The sequence below is a fragment of the Saimiri boliviensis genome, chromosome 8 (genome assembly GCF_048565385.1).
Source record: "Saimiri boliviensis isolate mSaiBol1 chromosome 8, mSaiBol1.pri, whole genome shotgun sequence".
NCBI classification, from domain to species: Eukaryota; Metazoa; Chordata; class Mammalia; order Primates; family Cebidae; genus Saimiri; species Saimiri boliviensis.
In genome coordinates, this window is record NC_133456.1 from 25,817,512 (window position 1) to 25,842,103 (window position 24,592).

General features: G+C 43.0%; 1 protein-coding gene across 2 annotated transcripts in view; it reads left to right on the plus strand.

Annotated features, from left to right (window-relative positions):
- Positions 1-24,179: 24,179 nt before the first annotated feature.
- ALDH1L1 (aldehyde dehydrogenase 1 family member L1) overlaps positions 24,180-24,592 on the plus strand; it is an 88,201-nt gene continuing 87,788 nt past the window's right edge. The window contains exon 1 of one of the 2 annotated variants that reach the window (XM_010332006.3): positions 24,180-24,569. The gene's annotated coding sequence lies outside the window, so the exon portion shown is untranslated. The remainder of the gene's footprint in view (positions 24,570-24,592) is intronic. The other variant, XM_003944131.3, reaches the window with a different exon arrangement.

Below are 24,592 nucleotides of genomic sequence, written 5' to 3' on the forward strand. Positions count from 1 at the left end.
CAGTGATTCCCAGGAGCAGGGGATGGTCAAGCAAAGACACACAGCAGGGCCCATTGTGCCCACTGCTCCCTTGGAACTCAGGATGGTGGTCGAGCCCTCTTGGACCCTGAGCTCCACTCATTTGGATTCTGAGCTCTCTGAGCTTATTTGAGAAATTTGATCGAGACGAGATTCAGAAATCTTGAAACTGGGCTGGATCTTATAGAGGTTTCAGGTTTCTGGCTGGGTCAAAAAGAAACTGAATTGGGTATGGTGGGTAGGGATCTTAGGAGATAGGGAATCATGGGTTCATTGGGATGCAAGGAGCTTAGAATTCCTGCCTCCTGGGACTCTAGTCTATTTCTTGTATATAAACTATGGATCCAGAACCAGGGCTTTTCGGGAGAAATGGGCGAACCTTACAAAAATAATTTAGAGTTACAGCAGCCACAGTGGGGAAGTTTGTTTGTTTGTTTGTTGAGACAGGGTTTACTACTGTCACCCAAACTGGAGTGCAGTGGCACGATCTTGGCTCATTGCAGCCTCTGCCTCCTGGGCTCAAGCAATTCTCCTGCCTTAGCCTCGCAAGTAGCTGAGATTATAGGCACACACCACCAACCCCAGCTAATTTTTGTATTTTTTGTAGAGATGGGGTTTTGCCCTGTTGCCCAGGCTGGTCTCAAACTCTTGGTCTCAAGTGATCTAGCCCCTTCAGCCTCCAAAAGTTCTGGGATCAGAGTCATGAGCCACCATGCTTGGCTGAGAAGTTTTAATTTGGATAAAATTGATCATTTGCAGGGAAAAATTAGAAAGATAAAACATCCCACCAGAACAATGGAACACGTTTCAAAGTGGTATGCAGAAACATGTAAAAGATTAAACAAAGAGTGGCTACTTTAAAAGTGTCTTCCCGGGAGACAAATAAAAAGCTTAATCAGCAAACTGAGGATGAGAGGAAGGAGGACTATGCGCTACTCATTGAATTAACTCTGACTGCTCCTCAGTTTCTTTGCCGTTGCTTCAATACCCTGAGTCTACCGATCGTTTTGCTCAAGTACCTCTCCATCTTGAGGAAAATGGAAAAGGAGAGCTTAGACAACTGTCTTACAAAGTGAGACCCTCTGAACACCCAGGCCTGCCTGCTGTAACCCCTTTTACTCCGTGCTCTGAAGCTGAACTTGGAGCCTTCTTAAGAGGCTTCATGCGAGAGAAAATCCTCAAATGCTTACCTAGGAATTTAGAATTCCCATAGGAGCTTATGATGCAGGAACTTCTGACTTTTATCAATCTTTTCACTTGATTTTGGGACCCGCGGAAGCAGAAAAATGGATGAAAGCAGCAGAATGGAGAGAACCCAAGGAGATATTAAAGACCCTAAAAAACCTTCTTGCTACAACAAGCTGGAAGAACACTGAAAACCTTTTAAATTCAGTTCCTAAGGCTTCTCCACAAAAAAAAAATGGATTGGTCTGTCAGACAGTCTTGCAGGTGCAAAAGGGATAGACCAGTTTCATATTACAAAGCTGGTTTAGAAACAGTATTTGTGAAACATTCTGCACTCAAAAGACAGCAAGGAGAATTTCCTTTGGGGACTAAAATGGCATTAACTGCTTTATTTATAAACGAACATTGTCCCGAATTTAGCAGTTGCATTAAGAAGCATAAACTCGGATGGGAAATGACAGACATGGTTGAATCGGTAGCTTTAGCTGAGCATTTTCAAAAGATTCTAGAATAAGAAAAAGCACAAAAAGTTAATAGGCTTATGTCTCCTCAATTGCGACAATTACAGGGGCCAAAGCCAAAGGGACCACCTTGTCCTTGTTTTAAATCACAGCCTAAAGAATCTAGAGTAAGCAACCCTGTTTGCCTATATTGCAAACAGCCAGGGCCCTGGGAGAGAGGCTGCCCAGTCATCCCAGTCCACCAAGGAGCCTCCCTCTTTCGGTGGGGATGGCCTGCCCACTAGAGGGAGCTCATGAGATCACAGTCAGCCCGGCTGCAGGAGGTACCCTCCTGCTAGCTGTTCCCCATAATGCCTTTCGATAAACATTGAGAAAAAGAGGCTGAGACAAGCAAGGAACCTGTAACATGCTGGTAGATATTGAGGCTACATTATCTATCACAAACTCCACTTTAATAAGCTGTTAAAGCAAACTAAATATGGCCTAAGAAGGACTCTATACTTCTACGTTTGAGTCCTTGTGGATGAACTGTAACCTGACTTAACAGGTAGATTGAAAACCTAACTTAGGACTATGCACCTGTAACAGTTTCTGAGTCCTGGCCAATCCCAGCAGCCGTACTTCAACCATTCATACACTGCTTAGTGTTCAAACTGCATTCAAACAAGGCAAACGCCGAGCTGTAACCAACCCAGCTGTTTCTGTACCCTATTTCTGATTTCTGTATGTCACTTCCCTTTTTTTGTCTGTAAATTTGTTCTGACCATGAGACACCCCTGGAGTCTCTCTGAATCTGCCGTGATTCTGAGGGCTGCCCAATTTGTGAATCATTCATTGCTCAATTAAACTCCTTTAAATTTAATTCAGCTGAAGTTTTCCTTTTAACAGATGGCGTCAGAAGTGGGATCCAAAGTACAGCTTCTTAGCGACCCCCAGGAGTGCTGAGTGAACAGGCAAGGTACCTGCCAGACCTATTTGTGTCCATTGATCTCTCAGAGCAGCTGGGGATCATGGGTAAGTTCTCTCTTGGATTTCAGAGCTCCATGGATTTGTGTTTTGATCTCTCAGTTCCCTCTAGCAAATTTCTGATCCAAACTGGGTTTGGAAGTCATGACAGAAACTGGAATGGGACCAGAAATTGATTTGATCTGGGAATTAACTGGCTTGGATCCTGTTAGATGACTCCTACATCTGACTGGGTCAGAAAGGAACTGGTTGTAAATAGTAATGTTGCAGAGGGTGTACAATTTGGCTTTGAAAAATTTGCAGGAGGCTAGGCACAGTGACTCATGCCTGTAATCTCAGCACTTTGGGAGGCTGAGGCAGGCAGATCATGAGGTCAGGAGATCAAGACCATCCTGGCCAACGTGGTGAAACGCTGTCTCTACTAAAATAACAAAAAAAAAAAAAAAAAAAAAAAAAAAAAAAAAAAAAAAAAGCGGGGCATGGTGTCACGTGCCTGTAGTCCCAGCTACTTGGGAGGCTGAGGCAGGGGAATCACCTGAACCCAGGAGATGGAGGTTGCAATGAGCAGAGATCACACCACTGCATTGGAGTCTGGTGACAGAAGGGACTCCATCTCAAAAAAAAATTTTTTTTTGCAGAGATTTTTGTATTCCACCCTTTTGTTTCATTCTTCTTGTGGGCTTAGGTGGAAAAAAAAAAAAATCACTGGCTAACTTAATCAAGGGGACCTGGTAGTGAAGCCAATATTTTAGATAAAAATGGGATCTTTAATTTATGAAAAACTGAGTTTCTTCTGACTTCTGCATTAGGCTTGGGGGCAGCAAAGTCTTACAGAAATGGCAAAATGTTACTAAAGACAACTTACAGTGGAACGTTCCAAATAAACAACAAATGCACTAGAGTGCATTATTTTTTTTTTCTTTTGTGTTACGGCAGGTCCCTGAAACAAGTAAAAAAAAGATTGGATTAGGTTTCCATTTTGTTTTATGGCTGTACCATTTTAGATTCTCATCAGCAAAGTATGAGTGACTCAGTTTTCTACATCATCACCAACATTTATTTCACTACTTTTTATTTTAGCCATTCTTGTAGATATTTATAATGATATTGTTGGTTTAGTTTGCATTTTCTGATTACTAATGATGTTGGAACATCTTTTTATGCATATAGTTGATATCTGTATTTCCTTCGTTCTAAAATATTTCTTCATGTCTTTTCCCCATTTCTAATAACATTGTTTGATTTTTTAACTGTTGAGTTTTAAGAGTTCTTTATATATTCTAGATACTAGTTCTTTTTGGCACACATGGTTTAGAAGTATTTTCCTTTTTTATTATACTTTAAGTTCTGGGGTACATGTGCAGATGTGCAGGTTTGTTTAGAAATATTTTCTACCAGTCCGTAGCTTGTCTTTTCATCTTCTTTATGGGACTTCACATAGCAAATGCTTTTAATTTTGATGAGGACCAATTCATCAATTTTTCTTTTACGGATTATGTTTTGCTGTCAAGTCTAAGAAGTCTCTGCCCAGCTCTAGATCCCCAAAATTTTCTGTTTTTTTTTTTTTTTTTCTAAAAGTTTTATCATTTTAAACCTGGAAGACAACCTGGGCAATCCCATTGAGGATATACAATCCTGTATGATCTGTACATGCACAAAGGTGCAATAATATGCATATATATATGAACACAAACTATTTCCAGTCACTTTGAAATAAATGAAATATGTAAGTATGAACTTAATAAAACACATAGGCTCTGAATACTTAAATTATAAAACACTGATGAAAGAAATCAGGGAAGACCTAATTAAATGGAAAGACACAGTGTCTTCATGGATCAGAAGACTCAGCGTAGTAAAAATGTCAACCATCATAAAATTTATCTTTAGGTTTAATACAATTCTTACCACAATTTTAGCAAGGTATTTATTTTGTAGACATTGATAAGCTTATTCCAAAATTTATATAGAAAGGCACAGGCCCTAGAGTATTCTAAAACAATTTTGTAAAATAGAATAAAGTAGGATAAATTACTGTACCCAATATTAAGTCCTTTTCTATGGTTAAAATAATCAAGACAGTGTAGTATTGAGACATAGGTAGGTGGCATGTAGATAATGGAACAGAATAGCAACACACACAATTATACTGTTGGCAAAGTTGCAAAAGCAATTCAATAGAAGTAGGATAGCCTTTTCAACAAATAGAGCCAGAGAAACTAGATGTCCATAAGCAAAAAATTAAAACCTCATTCTCAAAAACTTAAAAAATTAATTATTTTTAAAGTTGTTTATTTTAAATTCATTTTTTAAAATTTCAATTCAGGGTACACATGTACAGTTTTGTTTCATGGCTATATTGCGTGATGCTGAGGTTTGGGCTTCTATTTATCCTATCACCCAAATAGTGTACACAGTACCCAGTAGGCAGTTTTTTAACCTGTAACCACCTCGATCCTCCCTTTTGGAATCTTCAGTGCCTATTGATCCCATCTTTATATCTCTGGGTACACAATGTAAAAAAATGAGTAATATACAAAAATTAATTTAAAATGGATCATAGACTATAAATGGAAAACGTAAACCTATGAAACTTACATTTTTTTAAGTTTTAAGTTCCGGGGTACAAGTTCAGGTTTGTTACATAGGTAAACTTGTGTCATGGGGGTTTGATATACAGATTATTTCATCACCCACGTAATAAACGTAGTATCCTTTATTTATTTTTCCTTATCCTCCTCCCACTTCCAATGCTCTGATAGGCCCCAGTGTGTGTTCTTCCCCTCTGTGTGTTCATGTATTTTCATCATTTAGTTTCCACTTATAAGGGAGAACATTAAAGTTTTCTGTTCCTGCATTAGTTTGCTAGGGATGATGGCCTCCAGCTCCATCCATATCCCTGGAAAGGACATGATCTCATTATTTGTCATAGCTGCATAGTATTCCATGGTGTATATGTGCCACTTTTTTTTAATACAGTCTATCATTGATGGGCCTTTGGCTTGATTCCATGTCTTTGCTATTGTGAATAGTGCTGCAATGAACATATGCATGCATGTGTCTTTATAATAGGACAATTTGTATTCCTTTGAGTATATACCCAGTGATGGCATTGCTGGGTCAAATGGTAGCTTTGTCTTTTGATCTTTGAAGAATTGCCACACTGTCTTCCACAATGGTTGAACTAATTTACACTCCCACCAACAGTGTATGAGTTCCTTTTTCTCCACAACCTCACCAACATGTGTTATTTTTTGACTTTTTAATAATAGTCATTCTGACTGGTGTGAGATGGTATCTCATTGTGGTTTTGGGTTGCATTTCTCTAATGATCAGTGATGTTGAGCTTTCTTTTCATATGATTGCTGGCCGCATGTATGTCTTCTTTTGAAAAGTGTTGGCTCATGTCATTTTCCCATTTTTTAATGGGGTTGTTTTCTTATAAATTTGTTAAAGTTCCTTGTACATTATGGATGTTAGGCCTTTGTCAGATGTATAGATTGTACATATTTTCTCCCATTCTGTAGGTTGCCTGTTTACTCTGCTTATAGTTCCTTTTGCTGTGCAGAAGCTTTTTAGTTTAATTGGATTCTGTTTGTCAATTTTTGCTTTTGTTGCAATTGCTTTTGGTGTCTTAATCATGAAATCTTAGCCCATGCCTATCTCTCCCCCAATTTAAATCAGCCTAACCTGCATTGCTTTTTGCATTTACCTGAGATTGTCACACAGTTAAAGATAAATTGGTAGATATTTTTAGGTAGCAAATATACTTTAGAAGTACTTCATAATTCTAGCATGTTATGGAAACAAAGGGGGCCTCTCATTTCCAGTGGGATTTTCATCAAAAATAAACATCAAGTATATTAATTCCTTTCTGCCATCCTGTTACCATCACAAAGTGCCTTTATTAAAAAATTTAAAATTAAAAAGCCTACTTAAAAAACCTAAGTATCAAGGGAATGTCCTGGCAGATGTTCATACTAAGTCAGCCAGTACTGAAATTGTTAGGATGTGTAATTTGAATAAACTTCATAAGATTGATCCAAGTCAGCTCCCCTATGATGACTTACTTAATGAAGAGTGCAGTGCACCGATTTGGAAAAACAAAACTGGTATCTGAAAAGATGTAAATTCAGTGTGAAGTGTAGACTCATGGAAGACCTGGATAGCCACTTGGTCCTCTCTGAGTCCTTGAAGCTTATATCTTAAGGGCTCTGTGCGCCACAGCTCATTATAGTGATCCAAATTATGAAAAATATTGGTGGGGCGATTGCTTTAAAATTGCTAAAAGGATTTATAGCCAACGTTTGTTTTGTCAAATCCATAATCCTGGAAAGACAATGAAAACTTCAGGTAGTGTATTTCTACCATATAATGAAACATTTGAATATTTACAGATGAGCTTCATTCAGTTTCCACCCTTGAGGGGATATCAGCGTATTATTGCAATAGTTTGCATGTTTTCTGGTCAGATAGAAGCTTTCCCATATAAGAAAGCTGATGCTAGGACAGTTGTTAATATGTTACTAGAAATGTGTCTCCTTTCTGTGGTGTACCTGGAGAGGGATCTCCAGCAACAGAGGAATCTATGTTACTGGACAAACTCTAAAGCAGCTGAACAAGGTATTGCAAACACAAAGACACTATCATTATCCCCATCACCCTCAATCTTCTAGAACGGTTGCAAGAACAAATTTTGAAATTGATGACTGAATCAATTGTATTGCCTTGGCCAAAGGTACTACCATTGGCTTTGTGGGCAATCAGATTCCCTCCCAGCAGAAAACATAGACTGAACTTTTTTTTTTTTTTTTTTTGAGACGGAGTTTCGCTCTTGTTGCCCAGGCTGGAGTGCAATGGCGCGATCTCGGCTCACCGCAACCTCCGCCTCCTGGGCTCAGGCAATTCTCCTGCCTCAGCCTCCTGAGTAGCTGGGATTACAGGCACGCGCCACCATGCCCAGCTAGTTTTTTGTATTTTTAGTAGAGACAGGGTTTCACCATGTTGACCAGGATGGTCTCGATCTCTCGACCTCATGATCCACCCGCCTTGGCCTCCCAAAGTGCTGGGATTACAGGCTTGAGCCACCGCGCCCGGCCTAAGACTGAACTTTTATGTGATATTTATTGGAAGCCTATGCCCTTAATAACAGAATCTTATGTATTTCCCACTCTCATCAATTCTGATATAACTAAATACTATAAGGCTTTCATGTGTTATGCCAAAGTATATACATATATTTTTTTAATTTTACTTTAGGTTCTCATGTACATATGCAGGTCATGCAGGGTTGTTGCATAGATGCATACTATATCTGGCATTTCTCCCCATGTTATCCCTCCCCACCCTTCCCACTCCCCACTGTCCCTCCCCTACCCACCCCCAACTGCCCCCAGTGTGTGATGCTCCTCTCCCTGAGTCCACGTGTTCTCATTGTTCAACACCCACCTACGAGTGAAAACATGCGGTATTTGGTTTTCTTGTGTCAGTTTGCTGAGACTGATGGTTTCCAGATTCATCCAAGTCCCTACAAAGGACATGAACTCATTGTTTTTTATGACTGCATAGTATTCCATGATGTATGTGTGCCATATTTTCTTTGTCCAGTCTATTATTGATGGGCATTTGGGTTGGTTCCAGGTTTTTGCTATTGTAAACAGGGCTGCAATGAACATACGTGTGCATGTGTCTTTATAGTAGAATGATTTATAGTTCTTTGGGTATATACCCAGTAGTGGGATTGCTGGGTCAAATGGAATTTCTATTTCTAGATCCTTGAGAAATTGCCACACTGTCTTCCACAATGGTTAAACTAATTTACACTCCCACCAACAGTGTAAGAGTGTTCCTATTTCTCCACATCCTCTCCAGCATCTGTTGTCTACAGATATTTTTTTATTGCATTTTAGGTTTTGGGGTACATGTGAAGAACATGCAAGATTGTTGCATAGGTACACACATGGCAGTGTGGTTTGCTGCCTTCTGTCCCCTCACCTTCTACAGATTTTTTAATGATCGCCATTCTAACTGGCATGAGATGGTATCTCAATGTGGTTTTGCTTTGCATTTCTCTAATGACCAGTGATGATGATCATTTTTTCATATGTTTGTTGGACTCATGTATGTCTTCTTTTGAAAAGTGTCTGTTCATATCCTTTACCCACTTTTGAATGGGGTTGTTTTTTTCTTGTATATCTTTTTTAGTTCTTTGTAGATTCTGGATATTAGCCCTTTGTCAGATGGGTAGACTCCAAAAATGTTTTCCCATTCTGTTGATTGCTGGTTCACTCTAATGATAGTTTCTTTTGGTATATAGAAGCTCTGAATTTTAATTAGATCCCATTGGTCTATCTTGGCTTTTTTTGCCATTGCTTTTGGTGTTTTAGTCATGAAGTCCTTGCCTATGCTTATGTCCTGGATGGTTTTGCCTACATTTTCTTGTAGTATTTTCATGGTGTTAGGTTCTATGTTTAAATCTTTAATCCATCTGGAGCTAATTTTAGTGTAAGGTGACAGGAAGGGGTCCAGTTTCTGCTTTCTGCACATGGCTAGCCAGTTTTCCCAACACCATTTATTAAACATGGGGTCCTTTCCCCATTGCTTATTTTTGTCAGGCTTGTCAAAGATCAGATTGTTGTAGATATGTGCTGTTGCTTCTGAGGGCTCTGTTCTGTTCCATAGGTCTATGTCTCTGTTTTGGTACCAGTACCATGCTGTTTTGATTACTATAGCCTTGTAGGATAGTTTGAAGTCTGGCAATGTGATGCCCCAGCTTTGTTCTTTTTGCTTAGGATTGTCTTGGCTATGTGGGCTCTCTTATGATTCCATATGAAGTTTAAAATGTTTTTTTCCAGTTCTGTGAAGAAGGTCACTGGTAGCTTGATGGGGATAGCACTGAATCTATAAATTACTTTGAGCAGTATGGCCATTTTCATGATAATGATTCTTCCTAACCATGAGCATGGAATGTTTCTCCATCTGTTTGTGTCCTCTCTTATTTCATTGAGCAGTGGTTTGTAATTCTCCTTGAAGAGGTCCTTATATCCTTTGTTAGTTGTATTCCTAGGTATTTTATTCTCTTTGTAGCAATTGTGAATGGGAGTTCACTCTTGATTTGTCTCTCTGTTTGTCTGTTTTTGGTGTATAGGAATGCTTGTGATTTCTGCACATTGATTTTGTATCCTGAGACTTTGTTGAAGTTGCTTATCAGTTTGAGAAGATTTTGGGTTGAGACAATGGGGTCTTCTAAATATATAATCGTGTCATCTGCAAATAGAGACAGTTTGACTTTCTCCTTTCCTAATTGAATACACTTTATTTCTTTTTCTTGCCTGATTGCTCTGACTAGAACTTCCAATACTATATTGAATAGGAGTGGCGAGAGAAGTTATCCTTGTCTAGTGCCTGATTTCAAAGGGAATTCTTCCAGCTTTTGCCTGTTCAGTATGATATTGGCTGCAGGTTTGTCATAAATAGCTTTTATCATTTTATGATACGTTCTACTGATACCTAGTTTGTTGGGTGTTTTTAGCATGAAGGGCTGTTGAATTTTGTCGAAGACCTTCTCTGCATCTATTGAGATAATTGTAGTTTTTTTCTTTGATTCCGTTTATATGATGGATTACATTTATGGATTTGCATATGTTGAACCAGCCTTGCATCCCTGGGATGAAGCCTGCTTGACTGTGATGAATAAATTTGTTGATGTGCTGTTGCATTCTGTTTGCCAGTATTTTATCGAAGATCTTTGAATTGATGTTCATCATGGATATTGCCCTGAAGTTTTCTTTTTCAGTTGAGTCTCTGCCTGGTTTTGGTGTCAGGATAATGTTGGTCTCACAAAATGAGTTAGGGAAGATTCCTTCTTTTTGTGTTGTTTGGAATAGTTTCAGAAAGAATGGAACCAGCTCCTCTTTGTATGTCTGGTAGAATTCAGCTGTGAACCTGTCTGGGCCTGGACTTTTTTTAGTTGGTAGGCTGTTGATTAATGCCTCAACTGCAGCTCTTGTTGTTGATCCATTCAGGGTTTCAGCTTCCTCCTAGTTTAGTCTTGATAGAGTACAAGTGTCCAGGAATTTATCCATTTCTTCCTGGTTTACTGGATTACGTGCATAGAGCTGTTTGTAGTAATCTCTGATGGTAGTTTGTATTTCTGTAAGATCAGTGGCAATATCCCCTTTATTGTTTTTTATTGAATCTATTTGATTCTTCTCCCTTTTCTTTTTTATTAGTCTGGCTTGCAGTCTATTTTGTTGATCTTTTCAAAAAACCAACTCCTGGATTTATTGATTTTTTGAAGGTGTTTTTTTTTTCTCTATCTCCTTCAGTTCAGCTCTGATCTTAGTTATTTCTTGTCTTCTGCTAGCTTTTGAGTTTGTTTGATTTTCCTCCTCTAGCTCTTTCAATTTTGAGGATAGGGTGTCAATTTTAGATCATTCCTTGCTTCTCATGTGGGCATTTATTGCAGTAAAATTCCCTCTCTACACTGCTTTAAAGGTGTCCTAGAGATTCTGGTAAGTTGTGTCTTCATTCTTATTGGTTTCGAAGAACGTCTTTATTTCTGCCTTCATTTCATTGTTTATCCAGTCAACACTCAGAAGCAAGTTGTTCAGTTTCCAAGTGGTTATGTGGGTTTGAGTGTGTTTTTTAATCCTGAGTTCTAGTCTGATTGTGCTGTGGTCAGATAGACTGTTTGTTATGATTTCTGTTCTTTTGTATTTGCTGAAGAGTCATTTGCTTTCAATGATGTAGTCAATTTTAGAGTAAGTGCAATGTGGTGCTGAGAAAAATGTATGTTCAATGGATTTGGGGTTGAAATTTTTGTATATGTCTATTAGGTCCACTTGGTCCAGCTCTGCATTCAAGTCCTGGGTGTCCTTGTTAATTTTCTGCCTCATTGATCTGTCTAATATTGACAGTGAAGTGTTGAAGTCTGCCACTATTATTGTGGGGGAGTCTTAATCTCGTTTTAAGTCATTAATAACTCGCACTCGCTTTATGTATCTGGGTGCTCCCATGTTGGGTATGTATATATTTAGAATAGTTAGCTTTTCTTGTTGGATTGATCGTTTTACCATTATGTAATGCCCTTCTTTGTCTCTTTTGATCTTTGTTGGCTTGAAGTCCATTTTATCAGAGACTAGGATTGCAACCCCTGCTTTTTGTTTGTTTGTTTGTTTTCCATTTGCTTGGCAAATCTTCTTCCATCCCTTTATTTTGAGTATACGTGTGTCTTTGTATGTGAGACAGGTTTTCTGAATATAGCACACCAATGGGTCTTGACTTTTTATCCGGTTTGCCAGTCTGAGTCTTTTGATTGGGACGTTTAGGCCATTTACATTCAATGTTAGTATTGTTATGTGTGAATTTGATCCTGCCATTTTGTTACTGGCTGGTTTTCTTGCCCATTAGTTGACTCATTTTCTTCATTGCATTTTTGGTCTTTGCCATTTGGTGTGCTTTTGCAGTGACTGGTACTTGTTCCTTTCTGTGCTTAGTGTTTCTTTTAGGAGTTCTTGTAGAGCAGGTCTCGTGGTGAGAAATCTCTCAGTAATTGCATGTCCATAAAGTGTTTTATTTTTCCTTCACTTATGAAACGTAGTTTGGCTGGACATGACATTCTGGGTTGAAAGTTGTTTTCTTTAAGGATGTTGAATATTGGACCCCACTCTCTTCTGGCTTGTAGGGTTTCTGCTCAGAGGTCCACTGTGAACCTGATTGGCTTCCCTCTGTGGGTGACTTGACCTTTCTCTCTGGCTGCCCTTAGCATTTTTTCCTTCATTTCAAGCCTGGTGAATCTGACGATTATGTGCCTTGGGGTTGCTCTTCTTGAGGAATATCTTTGTGGAGTTCTCTGTATTTCTTGGATTTGAATGTTGGACTACCTTGCTAGGCTTGGGAAGTTCTCCTGGATAATATCCTGGAGCATGTTTCCCAACTTGGATTCATTCTCCCCATCATATTCAGGTACACCAATCAAGCATAGATTAGGCCTTTTCACATAATCCTGTATTTCTTGGAGGGTTTGTTGATTCCCTTTCACTCTTTTTTCTCTTGTCTTGCCTTCTCTTTTTATTTCATTGAGTTGATCTTCAATCTCTGATATCCTTTCTTCTGCTTGACCGATACAGCTATTAAAACTTGTGTTTGCTTCGCATAGTTCTTGTGCTGTGTTTTTCAACTCCATCAAGTTGTTTATGTTCTTCTCTAAGCTGGTTATTCTATTTAGCATTTCATCTAACCTTTTTTCAAGGTTTTTGGTTTCTTTGCATTGGGTTAGAACATGTTCTTTTAGCTCAGAAAAGTTTGTTATTATCCACCTTCTGAAGCCTGTTTCTGTCAATTCATCTCACTCTTTCTCGGTCATGTTGTGTTCCCATGTTGTAGAAGAGTTGTAATCCCTTGAAGGAGAAGAGGTGTTCTGGTCTTTGATGGTTTCATCTTTTTTGTGCTGTTTTTTCCCCATCTTCTTGGATTTATCTGGCTGTGATCTCAGGGAGCTACTTGATGAGGTTGCTTGTCTTTCTGCTGAGGCACTATTGGGTTTTTAGGGACTCTTTCAGGTTGCTAGGTAAGCTTTCTGTGTCTTTTTTGTTTATACTGGGAGATTAGGCCCACCTCTTCCACTGACTTGGAGGCGCTCCTGGGTGGTCAAGATCACCTTCCCATTGCTACGTAGGCTTCCTGCGTTTTTTGTTAAAACATGAAGCCCAGTCCCACCCCTTTAATGGTGAGTTGTGTCTTTCCTCCATAGGGCTGGATCATTGAGGATTCAGCTCAGACTGTGGCACTGGCTGCATAACCCACTAGAGTTAGTACTTCAGCCCTCTGGGGTTTGTGGGGGAGGGTAGAGACCCACCCAGCCACACCACTTGTCCCCCTCTTTCAGCTCCCTCTCTCTGGTCATGTGGGAGAGGCCCACCCCACTGCTCCATCTGTCTGACCGCTTTCAGCTCCCTCTCCCTCCGGACAGGGGGAGGGGTTGATAGCTCAGTCTGCCGACTCTCCTGGCTGGCTTATGGTCTTATGCATTTGCTTAGATCTGTGCGCCAATCTGGGACACCATCCTGGATTATTATTCAACTCTGAGCTTATAATTCCTGGTGCTTGACTGGCAAAGATCCCCTATTCTGTGTATTGCTGAGGCTTTGGGGGAAGTGCTGTATCTGGACCAGAGCACCAGAGGGGGAGCCTCTGACTTACCAATCAGATGCACTTTGTGGGTAAAGCAGCACCCCTCCCCACCTTGGTCTGCCTTGTCTGGGCTTTGCTCACCATCAGACCAGACCCATTGAAAAGGACCTGGTACCTCGGTTGGAGCTAGGAGATCTCTGGATTTCTGCATCTCTCTCACTGAGTGTTGTACACTAGAGTTGTGTCTATTCGGCCATCTTGACTCCCCCCAAAGTATATTTTCACCAAATAAAAGAAACTTTCCATGATCCACCAACAGAGAACAATCAAGTCCTTCATAGTTTAGAACCTGAAGACAAGGTCTTCTGGAAATGACATCAGAGAAAGAGTGCCTGGAACCCTGTTGGTAGGCACCATAGCAAGGTCTTCTCACTACTCATACTGCAGTCAAGCTTTAGGGCCTTGAACCCTGGTTGGGTCCACATCTCACAACTCAAAGGGCCCCTCAAGATTCCTGGAACTGCACATTGGTTGTAGACTTTAGGTAAAGCTGACCAGGGGGAAATTTTCCTGGAAGCAGATGACATATTAGATATGAAAGGTTTTTTGAGTACACGGCAACTAAACTCTTCTCCTAATGAGACTCTTTCCCTGTTGATTTTTCCTTGTTTATGCCTACATTTTACTTGGAAGGATAATGCTGTAGTTAGAACTTTACAACAAGTACAAAATGTTGGATCTTTTCTGCAACCCCAGAACTTTACATGATCTAAGGGATCCATTAGTTCACTTGGTGGTTAACTAGCAACATCCATAAGGCAACTGCCTATTTAAATTGTATTTGTGCCCTCTTTTATAGAGCTGGACTTTGGCCCAGTCATGGGATGTGAGATTGCTTATTAGCTGAGCAAGGAGGAGTCAGTGTTGATAATTTTTGTTGCACACAAATAAATACATCGGGTATTGTAGAGACACAGTCATAAAACAACAAACTGGCTAGTTGGTTAAAACAGGTGCACTCTTCATTTGACTTATTGATTGATCTATTCAATTTTAGTCGATTTGTTTCATGGGGACCCTGGGTAAGGGGCACACTTTAAACTCTTGGTATTATGCTCCCAATAGTCATAATAGCAGTCTTTCTGGTGCACTCTATCCTTTCAAAATTTTTTAAATGTTTGCATGCAGCCATCTGTTAAGCATTAAATGGTATCATTTTTATTGGAATGACAGAATTCTCAAATGTATGATCATGAGGATATCGTAACCTATGAATAAATGACATGTTGAGACTGAATATCTAAAATGATGGTAACTGAGAGTAGCACTGATGCTCTAAGTTTTATTTACATTCTTACCTAGGTGAGATCTTGACCAAAAGGAAGGGGTTGTTAAATAAAATTTGCAAGAGGCTACTGATTTGGACAAGACTCTTATATGGGGCCCAACAAACCAAGCCAGTATAGAGTGATTCATGATAAATGTAACTAATTAACTTAGGAGCACAGTGGTCTCTAGGTATCTGCAGGGCGTTGGTTCCAGGACCACCTGTGGATACCAAAACCCATGCATACTGAAGTCCTGCAATTGGCTCTTAGAAACCCATGAATACGAAAACGAAAAGTTGGAAAACCATACACAGGGTTCACATCCCACAAATACTGTATTTTTGATTTGTATTTGGTTGTAGATGCAGAAACTGCCAACATGGATGTCTGACTGTATTTATTTTAAAAATCCCACATACATGGACCCACACAGGTCCAACCTGTGTTGTCCAAGGATCAAGTGTATACTCATGTCACAAATATCTGAGTTTCAGTTACAGGCAACCAGCTGCTCCAAGTGAGATATAATGCTGAGTTGTAACCAATTAAGTTGTTCTTTCACTTCTATTTTCTGTCCATAAGTGTAGCCTGATTGTGTAGCAGTCAGGAGCTCTTTGAACCTGTTCTGGTTCTGAGGGCTGCCCAATTCACAAATCTATTTTTTTTTCTCAAATAAACTCTGACAAGTTTAAATTTTGCTCAAGGTTTTTCCTTTTTGACAGAGCTGTCGTCACCTGGGACTGTGCTGCTTCCTGAAACTCTCGTTCAGACTCCCCGCCTCCACCTTCTGTTCTCTGTCCACTTGTTCTGTCTCTGGTCCAGCTGCTCCAGCACAACCCACTCATTGGCCTTGAAGGACCCTGCATAGTTTCTCTCAATTCACCGTCATTTTTCTCGTCCAGCTCAGAATCTGCAGCCCACAACCACCCTTTGATTTTCACTGAAACCATCTGGGTCAGTCTTGGTTTAACTCAGAGATGGATTTCTTTTTCCTCCGTGGCTGCTTCTTGAGTAGTCCGATGCTTCTGGGATCTGAAACATGCCCCATTGTAAACTGAGGTGAGCCTTCAACACTGCCCAGGCTCCTTCCATCACTCTCCTGTTCCCCAACTCCACAAGGACTGCTCGAGCTTCCCTCTCCTGCATCCCACCTCAGGAGATGACCTTACCCCACTCTTTAGAGAGAGAAGGAAAGCCACAAGGGGGGATTTTGTACCAACATGGACCATGGGTAAAGAAGACCCACCTTCCATCTAGCCACCCACCTGTCCATCCTCCCACCCTCCCGTCTTTTCTTCTGGTTATGATGCCATTCAAGCCACCCCGGAATCTGCTTTTGGACGTCTTCCCTTCCCCCACTTTCAGGAACCACAGACACTACTGATTCTCCACTTTTTTTCTTGTACATTCAATTTTTCCTCCTTAGCTGAGTCATTCTCAATGGCTTTTTACACTCTTAAGTCTCTTTCGTTACAGTCTTTCCCCTTCCCACCATGACCTTCTCTTGTTACCTTCCCCTTCCCAGCCAAACACTTCACAGTGTGTGTCCTGTGTCTTCACCACATGCTCACATCTCATCCTCTACGCCAGCCCTGCCCCATCACTCTGGACACAGTTTCGACTGAAGCTGCTGAGGGCTTCGGTGCTGCCAGGCTTGCTGCACACATGTTGTTCCCCACCTTGGCCTCCCATGTCAGTGGTATGCCTGGTTGCCCAAAACTTTGGTCCTTGTCCTCCCCGCTCTGCCCTGTGACAGACGTGCCTGGCCCAGTAGACCAGACCACGTTTCTCAGGTTTCCTCACCTAGCATGTGGCTCCCAGTTCACTGGACCGTGGGAATCCCTTGTGGGAGACAGGAAGAGTGAACCACAGGGAGAAGCTAGGGTGTCGCACCCGCCCCCACCCCCCTCTGTGTCTCTCTACTCCAGGAAGCATCTTCAGGAATGAATGGCAGCAGCCTCTCCTTGATTCCTGCTCCCCTAGGCAGTCCTGGGTGCCCATTCCTGGTTGGCTCCAAATTCAGAGTGCCACAGGGACTTTGCCCTCCCCACATCTGTGCAGCCTCGGGTGATGGTGGCTCCTGCCACTGCTGATCTCCAGACGCCTGCCTCACCACTTCTTTTTGCCCTGCAGCATTTCCAGTGCTCTTGCAGCTACTTCACAAGGAGCTCCCTCCACTAGGCAACATGAGGTGGGCTCTCTGCTGACTGGACAGCACCACTCATCTGCGGGTCCCTCTAGTCTACTCCCCACCCTTCCTAGGGCCTGGTCCTTGGAGTCTGACCTGGGAGGGCTGCAGCCTCAGGCCTCTCTGCCTCTGACTTGCAGAGACTTAGCCACTGGAGGATCCTGGAAGGATATGAGGGGAGGGAGGGAGCCAGGTCTTCCCTGCTCCCTGTTATGATCACAGTTGCCGCATCTCCCAAGCAGCCCCTACACTCTGCACTCCTCTGGGTTCCATGAAGTGCTCCACAGCCCAAGCTTCCAGGCTCAGGCTCAGGCTCAGGGTCAGGGTCAGGGCTCTGCTGTCACTGGCCCTGGGACATGGCACCATCCAGCGCTCCCCAATCAGTGCCACGTTCTGCTCACCTGTCTTGCACATGCCAGGCCCTGGCCTACACTGGTTCCTGGGTGGATGATTTGCTCACACTCAGAGGCCAGCCCAGGCCCAGAGCCAGTGGGGATAGAACTTCCAAGGCCCAGTTGCTCCTTTCAGCTTTCTGATGCTACGTGGGCTTTTCCAACGCAATTATGGTGATGGCTGGTGGAAACCGTTTTTTTAAGTTATTATTTTTAATTGTGGTAAAATAAACATAACCCAAAACTTACCATTTGAACTATTCTTCAGTGCACAGTTCTGTGGTTTTAAGAACATTCACATTATTATGCAACCATCACTGCCATTCATCTCCAGAACTTTTTCAACTGAAACCCTGTCTCCATTAAACACAAATTCCCCATTCTCCCTTCCTCATGGCCCCTGACAACACCCCATCCTACTTTCTGTCTTTATGAACATGACTACTTTAGGGACCTCAAAGAAGCAGAACCATTTGTCCTTTTGTGACAGGGTTAATAATTCAGTTAGCATAATGTACTTGAGATTCTTCCATGTTGTAGTGTGCGTCAGAATCTTTCTCCTTTTTAAGGCTGAATAGTATTCCAGGATATTGATTTTTTTAAAGATGTTTTTACTTTGCAAAATAATAAAATGAGGCTCATGTTAATTACTGACATGATGTGGAAATTGTCCTGATCTATGAAATCAGAACGTCTGGTTACCACTGGACTACAGGTTGGAACCCACAGTCTGCGCCCCATGTTGTGGCCTCCTGACCCCTGACTTTGCCAGCTGCTTTCCTGTAGCTGCAGTGCTTTCTCCTGCTTCCTCAAAAAACAACCCAGGTCCCCACCTCCATGCACCCATGCAGTAGTCTTACATTCTCTCCAACTGGAACATCTTTCTCATTTTTTGCTGGTTAAATTCATCACAGTCTTACTGGGTATCTCCCAGGAGAAGCCTGAAGCACCCAGACCCCCTTTCTTTATGTCTCCCCTCTGTGATGGTTCACATCCCTTCCCACCTTTGATTCCTGCTGCCTGCACATTCCTCTCCCCCATCGGGGTGTGAACACCTGGAGGAGAGACACTGCCCCTGCCTCCGTTTTTCTCATTTGTTCCTCTGCAGTGAGTTTCTGGGGGCCATGTGCCAGCCAGGTGCTGTCCAAGCATGGGGATGTAAACATGCAAAACCCCCAGGTCAGATTTGGTGTGGGGTTGGAGAGGTCCTGGCAGGAGCAGGGCTGTGAGCTCTGTGGCCCAGAAACATTCTGTCTATGCTTGCAGGTCCTCAGGTGAACTCGGGTGCGTGGCATAGAGCTGTGTTAAGGCTCATCCCTACCTTCACCTGTATATGAAAAATCTCACACTGGTCCTTTAGGGGAAATATGGAGAAAACCATTTTGAATTCTACGTTCCTACTGGGGAGAGATTCTAAGGGGTGGGGATCAGGTGACATCGTAACTCACAAGGCAGGGTAGAAACATCTGAATGAGGCATCTCAGGAGATAAACAAAGGGAAACACTGGTTCCAAATTAAAAAAAAAAAAAAAAAAAAAAAAAAAGCCCAGGTCACTTGGCCTACCTTCTTTGATTTCCCACAGGCTATGACCTTCAAGTTAATGTTTCCTTTGCAGCATACACACAGTCCCGGTTACTGATTCCCCAAAAACAAGCTGAATCATCCTTATACAACAGAAGAGAACCCATGTCTATCCCATCCCCCTTTCACACAGTCCTGAGCCAGGTTTGCCTTCTAACCTGCCTCTGGATTAGAGCAGTAGCCCCCTTGTTCTACCCAGCCTTGGGCTGTGTAAGTGCACACCGCTTTCCCTGGGAGGACTCAGCTACCAGGGCCCTGTGGAACGCCCAGACAGAGGCTCTCTTTGCACAGCGTGTCCATTCAATCTCACTGCAGGTGCCTCTCCTGCATCAGGGCCCATGCAGGGCTGTGGGATACACAGAAGAAACAGACCCTGTCCCTGCCCTCAGAGGTGTTGCAGTTGAAAAAGAGACAGACACACATATAGACAGTTACATTAGAGTGTGGTCTGTGCTGTGAGTGAGGGAATTCCCAAGAAGAAGGCGGGGGTCAGGCTTCCCAAAGGAGATGATGCACAAGCCCATCCCTGGAGCACAGGCAGGCCATTCCCAGCACAGTGAACTGAACTGGCAAAGGAGGGTTTCAGTGGGACTCATTCAGAGTGTATCATATAGTCCTGGGATAGGGATAAGCTGGCTTCTGCAACTCTCTGACCTGAAGCATCAGCTTCTCTATCTGGCCTATGAAAGGATGGATTCAGAAATCACACAGTTACTTCCACCATCTTTCATTTATTAAAAAGAAGTCATGATGTTCAGCCTATACTAAAGGGCAGGGGAATTAAGCGCCACTCCTTGAATGGAAGAGTAGTATCAAAGAGTTTTAAAATGACCATAGTCCACTCACTGCCCTTCCACATGCAAAATACATTCACCCTCCAAATAATCCCTCAAAACCTCATCCCACCACAGAATCAGCTCAATGTTCAGAATCTCTGCATCTAAATCAGGCCTCGATGTGGATGAGGCACCTGGGGTATTATTTCAAGTGTAGCTCCTTGACTATACAGTTGCTCTCAATCTAGAGTTAGGAATTGCAGAGACAAATTAACTGCACTTTCCCCCTGCACCCACCTGACATAAACTGGTGGGACAGGCGTAGGATAACCACCATAGACATTCCTCTCCAAAGGGGACAAGGATGGGCAGCGTGTAGGTCACTAGTCCACAGCAATTCTGAAATCCTCCTGGGCAGATGCTAGAAGTTCCTTGATTCTGACTCTGGCCCCAGAATGATTCTCCATGCTCTTGGCTTCACCTTTTGGGTTCTTTTTTCTGTTCCCCAAGTTATCCCTTCTTTTCCAAGAAATGCAGCCCAGGTTCATATCTGTGCAGTTTCTCAGCTTTCTTCCTCCCAGAATTTGGGGGAGTCTAGAGATCTCTTCATTTTTTAAAATATATATTTTGTTGAGTTTTAGGTTTTGGGGTACATGTGAAGAACATACATGATTGTTGCATAGGTACATACATGGCAATGTGGTTTGCTGCCTTCCTCCCCATCACCTGTATCTGGCATTTCTCCTCATGCTATCTCTCCCCAACTCCCCACCCCCCACTGTCCCTCCCCTAGTTCCCCACATCAGACCCCAGTGTGTGATGCTCCCCTCCCTGTGTCCACGTGTTCTCTTTGTTCAACACCCATCTATGAATGAGAACATGCGGTGTTTGATTTTCTGTTCTTGTGTCAGTTTGCTGAGAATGGTGGTTTCCAGGTTCATCCAAGTCCCTACGAAGGACATGAACTCATTGTTTTTGATGGTTGCATAGTATTCCGTGGTGTATATGTGCCACATTTTCCCTGTCCATCTATCATCAATGGGCATTTGGGTTGGTTCCAAGCCTTTACTATTGTAAACAGTGCTGCAATGAACATTCGTTTGCATGTGTCCTTATAATAGAACAATTTATAATCCCTTGGATATATACCCAGTAATGGGATTCCTGGGTCAAATGGAGTTTCTATGTCTAGGTCCTTGAGGAATCGCCACACTGTCTTCCACAATGGTTGAACTAATTTACACTCCCACCAACAGTGTAAGAGTGTTCCTATTTCTCCACATCCTCTCCAGCATCTGTTGTCTCCAGATTTTTTAATGATCACCATTCTAACTGGCGTGAGATAGTATCTCAATGTAGTTTTGATCTGCATTTCTCTAATGACCGGTGGTGATGAGCATTTTTTCATATGTTTGTTGGACTTATATATGTCTTCTTTTGTAAAGTGTCTGTTCATATCCTTCACTCACTTTTGAATGGGCTTGTTTGTTTTTTTCTTGTAAATCTGTTTTAGATCTTTACAGATTCTGGATATTAGCCCTTTGTCTGATGGGTAGATGGCAAAAATTTTTTCCCATTCTGTTGGTTGCTGATTCACTCTAATGATTGTTTCTTTCGCTTTGCAGAAGCTGTGGAGTTTAATTAGGTCCCATTTGTCTATTTTGGCTTTTGTTGCCAATGAGGTCTCTTCATTTTATATTGTCGCTGACCCTTTCAGTGCAAGTCTACATTGTTTTGCTAATACAATCCTTTTAAAAATGTTGCATGTCTTCTGTAGAACTCACTGAGGTTCATACCTTTAGACAACTGTCAAACCCACACATCTCTTTGAGAAAAGCTTGTCTCTCTCTTGGGGTTCTGCTGAGACTTCTGTCAAGGACAACTGTGAGTGTCTTAGAAATCCTACTGTTTAACAAAATATTCCGAGGTGTTCCTTTGTTCTCTTTGAAGATTTTATAGCCGTGATGTCATATCCACACCCTTGGCTTCATTTTTAGGCCCTCTTCCTGGCTTGAGGCTGCATTTGCTCTTTGCCTAGAAGCCATGTATTAGTTTTAGCGTCATATGACATCTGGAGAAGCTGGGTCTGGTTCCTATTTAACAATTTTTCTTTTGACTTACGTCCCTTCTCTCACATTTTAGTATAAGCAGCACAAAGAAGCCAGGAGGCAGCACCTTCAATAATCTCCATAACCAGATATCCCAGTTCATCTGGTACATTTTCTACTTTCCACGTGATTTCAGGACACTTTCTGCTTCAACCTTCCTCCTCTCCTGCTCCATACCTCTAAGACTATAGACTCCTCTCTGATTTCCTAATATTTCTTTTTGGGATGTCCAACCTCCAAGCCATTATTTCCGTGGTTCCTGTTGCTCATCTGCCTTCTCTATTTTAGCTCCCAAGTTCAGAACACACCACTTTCCCATGCAGGCACCTGACACTTGGCCAGTTATCCTACAGATTGCATGGCACACCTTCCACACACAGGGCATGCATTTGGCCCTGGGGACTTCCCAGGAGAATAAGCTAGTTTTTCATGATCCAGAAGGAGAGACATGTTAATCAAGTAATCACAGAAGCAGTGATAAAATTGCAGTTGAAGGCCAGGTGCAGTGGCTCGCACCTGTAATCCCAGCACTTTGGGAGATTGAGGTGGGCAGATCACCTGACGTCAGTTGTTCAAGACCACCCTGGCCAACATGGTGAAACCCCGTCTCCACTAAATATGTAAAAATTAGCCAGGCATGGTGGTACATGCCTGTAATCCCAGCTACTCGGGAGGCTAAGGTAGGAGAATTGCTTGAACCTGGGAGGCAGAGGTTGCAGTGAGCTTAGATTGCACCATTGCACTCCAGCCTGGGCAACAGAGTGAGACTCTACTTCCAAAAAAAAAAAGAAAGAAAAAGAAAAGAAAAGAAAGAAAGAAAAAGAAAAATTGCAGTTGAGAAAGGTTCACGAAGAAAAACTACAGACCTCTCTGGATCACATAATGGAGGAATCTGTCCCAGAAAGGCTGCAGTTAGGGAAAACTTCCCTGAAGCCGTGGCATTGTAGTAGGAACTTCCTGAAGAACTAGTGGGGTTCTCTGAAGAAAGAAGAACAGCACGTGGAAACTTTGAGTTGAGAAGGTCCACAGATATGAGGGACAGCAGGGAGACCTGCAGGCTGGAGCCTAAAGAACAAGTGGCTGAAAACAGGCAAGATGGATCGGCAGGGACAGGCCACCTCAATCCTCAGTGCCCATACTGGCTTATGTGAGCAAAATACATGCATTAAGCTATTCAACAAACATTCATTTAGCAAACGACTACAAGCCATCAGTGTGTATTGGGAATATAACAGTGAATACATCGCACAAATTTCCTGTGTTCAAAGAGCTTACAGTCTAATGGGAGAGACAGATAATGAACAAAGAAACAAGGAAATATCAGATACACAATAAGTGCTGTGAAGGAAATAGAACAGGGTGATATGACAGGGAGTGACTGAGGGACTTCCTTAGTTTGTGTGACCTGGAACAGCCTCTCTAAGGCTCTGATATTTGATATGATACGGGAGCAAGCTCTAAAAAAACCCCTGGAGGCAGACAGGTAAAGGCAGGGGCTGCAGCAAGCCTGTTGTGTTCAGGCACTGAGCAGAGGGCCAGGTGGCTGGGGCTCAGCGAGAGGGACGCCTCAAAAGAAGTGAGGCTTAGCAGGGCACGGAGCAGTCCAGTCACAGGTGTGGTGGGAAGGGCATTCCAGGAGAAGGAACCGCCTGGGCACAGGCTTGCAGTCAAGAAGCAATACGCAGTTACCACTCGCGGCATTCTACAAGGCCTTGCCTGAGACGGGGCTGGCCAGGATCCCTGGGAAGCCGGGGAGGGGTCTGCGGCACCTGGGCTGGGTGGAAGGGAGAGCGGAGAAGGGGAGTTGCAAAGGCGGGTAGGCAATGGGCGGACGGGAGCGCCGCTGTCCACCCAAATGCGCAGCTGCTGTCTAAAGGGCCGTCTCTCCAGGGGGCTGCAAATTCCCGGAGGGCAGCGTCTCCTTTGACTCTGCTGTATCCGTAGCACATGACAGGTACTTGGCCCATCAAGAGTGAGTGAGTGAGTGAGTCACCGGCTTGGCGAGTGTCTCTTCTGACCCACTTAGCCTCTCCAGTACTCAGAACTGCCAGCCTTGCTGGGTGCTTGGGACTTTTCAAAGCCCTGGGAATTCTCCAAGGGTCCACAGCAAGTGTTCTTGACCTAAGTGGGACTATGCAAGCCCCTGCGGGGTAGGCGCTTACACAGCATTTATAGGCCCACCAGGAGAGGCTGCGCAGCTGCCCCGCCACAGTCCCACCGCCAGTGAGCGCCGCTCCCACCCGCCCGGCTGACTCTCCGCCCGCCCCGGGCCCCTCCCCTCGCGGGCTCCGTCCTTAACTAGAGCTCGCGGACCGGCGGGGACCTGTCCCACCTCCTGGCTGCCAGGGCGGGTCTGCACCATCCCCAGTTTCGGGGCTGCGGCTCACAGAGGTCCAGCCTGCCCGCGACACCTGCACCTTCTCCAGCTAGCGGTGAGTTTCTGCGCTCCCGAGAG